Source organism: Pseudophryne corroboree, chromosome 3 (genome assembly GCF_028390025.1).
Source record: "Pseudophryne corroboree isolate aPseCor3 chromosome 3, aPseCor3.hap2, whole genome shotgun sequence".
Taxonomy (NCBI): Eukaryota; Metazoa; Chordata; class Amphibia; order Anura; family Myobatrachidae; genus Pseudophryne; species Pseudophryne corroboree.
Window position 1 is genome coordinate 620,405,778 of NC_086446.1, and position 6,000 is coordinate 620,411,777.

Genomic DNA, 6,000 nt, shown 5'->3' on the forward strand with positions numbered 1-6,000 from the left:
TTCTGTACCCATTAACTCAGTGATCCAAGGATCAGGACTCCTACAGAGTGCACCAACTGCCCAGGGCCACCCGGTATACCTGTTGATGGTGAGGATGACAGGTATGAAGCATTTCACATTTGTCTCTCCCAATCTCCCTGTGCCTCTCCCTGTCACCCAGAGCCTCTTCCCGTCATGCTTCTAATCACCCTGTGCTTCTCCCTGTCACTCTGTCTCCCTCTCCCTGTCACCCTCTGCCTCACCTTTCATCCACTCCCTGTCACCATCTGCCTCTCAGTCTCCCACAGCACAGCCCATCCCCTTCACTCTCCGTCACCCTCTTCCTCTCCCTGTCACCCACTGCCTATCGCCATCACTCTTTGCCTCTCCCTGTCACATTCTCCTTATCATCCTCTGAACACAGCCTCTACTGTCACCTTTAACCCACACAGCATCACCCTCTGTCTTTCCCCGTCACCTTCAGTCTCTCCCCATCACCCACAGCCTCTTCTCATGACTCATCCTCTACTTCCCCCTTTTACCTTCTCCCTGTCACTCTCTACCTTTCCCTATCACCCTCTGCCTCTCCACATCACTCATCCTCTACTTCCCCCTTTCATACTCTCCCCATCACCCTCTGTCTCTCCCAGTCACCCTCTGACTACAGCCTCTCCACCTCCCCTTTTGCACACTCCCTGTCACCCACTGTCTCTCCATGTCATCCTCTGTCTCTCCCCGAAACCCACTGCACGACACCTACTTCCTCTCCCTGTCACCGGCTGCTTCTTCCTGTCACCATCTCCATGTCACCCACTGCCTCTCACCATCACAATCGTCTCTCACTGTCACCCACTGCCTCTCCCTGTCATACTCTACCTCTCGATGCCACTCACTGCTGTGTGGCATACTATTAACTTGGAGTGGGGCCCAAACATATTTTTGCACCTGGGCTCACCACTCACAAGTTCCGCCACTGATGGGGACTATGTACTAAGCCTTAGAGATAGATAAAGTAGAAGGAGAAAAAGTACCAGCCAGTCAGCTCCTAGCAGTCATTTTTCAAACCCAGCCTGTAACATGGCAGTAAGGAGCTTATTGGATGGTACTTTCTCTCTCTACAAGGCTTAGTACATAGACTGCTATATCTGATTTTTCTAAGTTTTCCTCTTTTTCTAATCTTTCCTCTTATTAAACCACTGACAAAGTTGAAGCTCTAGGTCTGAGGGGCGCAAAACTCTGTTCATGGACACTAATGACGAGTTTTTATGTACAGTGCACACGCAGCTGTGAATTTACGTATTTTTGTATATGTCCTATTCTGAGTCATATGCAACTTGGCCAGATCTTTCTTTTTATGAAATAGGACATTTCAGGGCTTGAACTGGCAATGCGATCACACATAAATGCCCTCTCTTTTGAAAGTGTCTTTGGAGCATTGTTAGCATGTATGAAAAGCTCTGTGCCATTCTGAGTCAAGCACACCAGGAAGTGAAGCCTGTCAAGATAAGATTTCATTCTTTGTTACTCCTGCACCTTATGTTGATTATGTGTTGACCATAGGATCCTCTGAGAGCTTATTAGCTCAACATCGTAGAGAGCTGCTTGCCTATTTTCAGACATCTGTCATACCGCTACAAAAAGGAGAAGTGTGAATTAGGAGATTCCATTGTTTCATTCTTGGGTTACTACAATATCTAATTAAGTATTCACCCAAAGAAAGACATAAAAAAGGTATGTAATATCCCCTTCAGACATCATCCAAAATCCTGGGGGGTTTTTTTGCACATGAACCCGGGATTTTGGTATGTCTGAAAGGCCTCAACTCTGCAATTGACCAGGGTTTTTCCTAGGACTTAAGTCCCAGGTAGACAACCCGGCTTAGATCCAGATGGTGCGACCAGGGAATTTACTCCCAGGTTGCACCTAGATGCCTCTGATTGGAAGGGACGGGGCTGCCTGGAGGGGGTGTGCACCAGCTGCTGCAGTCTGAGCTACAGTGAGTAGTAGAAGCAGCCGGTGCAGCCAAGCAACAGAGAGAGGGCCTGTTGTGGTGAGGTGTGTGTTTGTGTGTGTGTGTGTGTGTTTGTGTAGACTTACCAGCATCACCTCCACTCATACCTAGCTGAGCATGTGCACCACAATTAGTAACATACTAATGTTTAATCTCCTCATCATCATTATGGTCTTTTTTTTTTTTTTTACCTAAGGATCTAATCTCCTCAACTATGGGACAAGTCCAAAGTGAGTTCTTGCTACAGGGAGAGAGGGTCTGTTTCCTACACTGGAAACTATTCATTGGCTCTAATACATAGATCAGTTGCAACAATGCTTGACTCAAGATGACAAGCTGGTAATTTAACAAATGGAGAGGACAATTAACTTGAACCCAGAGCCTGACACAGTACCGGTGGACCTCCTGAGCTGCCATGTAATAATGGATGGCTCCAGCACACCCGGTCCTCCCAAGAGAACGGACAGTCATGTTAGCAGAGTGGGATGAGGGGAGGAGTATTGTGTACACAGCAGGTAGCATTTTGTTTTATGTTGTGCAAGATGTTCTTTCCCATTGTAGTTATCTTATGATACTTAACTACTTTCCAGGAATGTCTGGGCAGGTTAAGTAAACCAGCCTCCCGGATCACAGCTGTTCTCCAGTTTAGAGGGAGGTCTGGGGACTTAATGATGCACCTTGCTGCGGATCAGATAATCGTGACCGCATCCATCACTGCACTACAGTATGCCACAAATAGTGATTCACCGCATCATGTGTCTGCAACTGTCAACCAGACCTCCTCAGAACTTGGACGGGTAATGAAAAGTGTAGACTAACACGCTTCTTGTTGGTTTGGCAATCATTGATGGATTAACAACAGTGTGTCCAGGCAGTTGCCTAGGGGCTCTCACACTCAGGGCCCACACACATAGCTGCATCACCAGCATGAGGGCACTGGGGCAGTGGCGTATCTGTAATGGGTGCAGTGTGTGCGATGCACACGGGCCTGGCATGTGAAATGGGGGCAGTACAGTTGGTTTAAGACATTTGTGGTGCTGGCAGTATTTACACATTATATTTTTGTAAAAACATCACCAACATATATTGATCATGTTCTTGGTTGGGGCTCCCACAAGTTAGATGTCCCAACTTGGTTATATTGGTAACATTTGTGTTCTCATGTGTTGTTATTTCCTATTACCTCCAATCCTCTTCAGTGCATGGCTGGCTATGTATCAGGGGCAGCCAACATAAGGAAAATGTAGGGTTCACATACTGTATGTTTATAACCAAACGCCACAACATAACTATGAGGCTTGCCCTGTCAGGAGTACCATTTATCATGACACGTTTAAATGCCTCTTTCAAGCATATTACTATTTGTAGTAATGAATACTTAGGTTACACTGCATCTAAAATTCAGCAAAATGGTTTATTCAGTAATAGTCCTAATGTAAACACAGCCATGAATATGTGTCAGAATGAAATGCCTTTTGATTACACAGATTTCACTTAAATTAAAAATGACAGCTGAGAAGATATAGCAGGTTCTCACAAGACACACCTTTAATATTTGACATGCCAGCGATTTACTAAATTATGCTGTAGAAACGCACCCAATGTTGGATTGTGATACTGGCTTATGAGTACTGTTCTTATATAACTGAAGTGATATCACAATGCCTGCCCAAGAGAATGTGAACATGGGATGGAGGCTGTTTGCTAAGTATTGTCACTTACTGTATTACAATCTTGCTGTGACTTGTAGTGAACTTTTGACACTTATTATATTTATTATATAACCAACTTTCTGTTGACATTAAGGGAACTGAAATGTCTCTATGTGAACCAGTCATGTAAAAAAATGATTAGATACTGTGAACACTGCCAGCAACCTTACTCTACTGCTAAACCTGCAACAATCCATTAAAGGCCTTTTAAGAGTAATCATGCTTTTTTTTTATTTTTAAATCAGTGGCTGCAGTACGGTATCCGTTCAGATGGTCGACCATGTTATGGTCGACAGTCATTAGGTCGACCACTATTGGTCGACATTGACATGGACGACACATGAAAATGGTCGACACATGAAAGGTCGACATGAGTTTTTTAACTTTTTTTTGGGGGGGGGGGACTTCTCCATACTTTACGATCCACGTGGACTACGATTGGAACGGTAATCTGTGCCGAGCGAAGTGGTAGCGGAGCGAAGGCACCATGCCCAAAGCATGGCGAGCGAAGCGAGCCATGCGAGGGGACGCGGTGCACTAATTGGGGTTCCCAGTCACTTTACGCAAAAAACGACACCAAAAAAGTTAAAAAGCTCATGTCGACCTTTTCATGTGTCGACCTTTCATGTGTCGACCATTTTCATGTGTCGCTCATGTGTCCATGTCAATGTCGACCAATAGTGGTCGACCTAATGACTGTCGACCATAACATGGTCGACCATTCATACCGGAACCCTGCAGTACATGTGGCTCTAAATATAAAATGAATACTAATGTATGCTGTTATGTGATAAATTGATCATTCATGGTGTAATCAGGCTATTCAGCCAAGTTCATATATGAACAGTGTGTACAGGAACAGTATGCTCTACTATAGGTGCAAATAATGTAGATGCACATCTAAGGATTCATATGCCTAATCATATTGGCAGAAGTGTGCAATTTCTACCTGTACTTTTTTGAGTGTGTAATATAGCAGTGACTTCATTTATTTTTTATTTATTAGTAGTTTCTTTTATAGCGCAGCATATTCCGTTGCGCTTTACAGTTAGAACAGTTATAGAACAAAACTGGGCAAAAACAGACAGACATAGAGGTAGGATTTTAGGAAGGCCCTGCTCGCAAGCTTACAATCTATAGGGAAATAGGCATTGAAACTAGAGATGTGCACTTGAAATTTTTCGGGTTTTGTGTTTTGGTTTTGGGTTCGGTTCCGCGGCCGTGTTTTGGGTTCGACCGCGTTTTGGCAAAACCTCACCGATTTTTTTTTGTCGGATTCGGGTGTGTTTTGGATTCGGGTGTTTTTTTTAAAAAACACTAAAAAACAGCTTAAATCATAGAATTTGGGGGTCATTTTGATCCCAAAGTATTATTAACCTCAAAAACCATAATTTCCACTCATTTTCAGTCTATTCTGAATACCTCACACCTCACAATATTATTTTTAGTCCTAAAATTTGCACCTAGGTCGCTGGATGACTAAGCTAAGCGACCCTAGTGGCCGACACAAACACCGTGCCCATCTAGGAGTGGCACTGCAGTGTCACGCAGGATGGCCCTTCCAAAAAACACTCCCCAAACAGCACATGACGCAAAGAAAAAAAGAGGCGCAATGAGGTAGCTGTGTGAGTAAGATAAGCGACCCTAGTGGCCGACACAAACACCGGGCCCATCTAGGAGTGGCACTGCAGTGTCACGCAGGATGGCCCTTCCAAAAAACCCTCCCCAAACAGCACATGACGCAAAGAAAAAAAGAGGCGCAATGAGGTAGCTGTGTGAGTAAGATAAGCGACCCTAGTGGCCGACACAAACACCGGGCCCATCTAGGAGTGGCACTGCAGTGTCACGCAGGATGGCCCTTCCAAAAAACACTCCCCAAACAGCACATGACGCAAAGAAAAAAAGAGGCGCAATGAGGTAGCTGTGTGAGTAAGATAAGCGACCCTAGTGGCCGACACAAACACCGTGCCCATCTAGGAGTGGCACTGCAGTGTCACGCAGGATGGACCTTCCAAAAAACCCTCCCCAAACAGCACATGACGCAAAGAAAAAAAGAGGCGCAATGATGTAGCTGTGTGAGTAAGATAAGCGACCCTAGTGGCCGACACAAACACCGGGCCCATCTAGGAGTGGCACTGCAGTGTCACGCAGGATGGCCCTTCCAAAAAACCCTCCCCAAACAGCACATGACGCAAAGAAAAAAAGAGGCGCAATGAGGTAGCTGTGTGAGTAAGATAAGCGACCCTAGTGGCCGACACAAACACCGTGCCCATCTAGGAGTGGCACTGCAGTGTCACG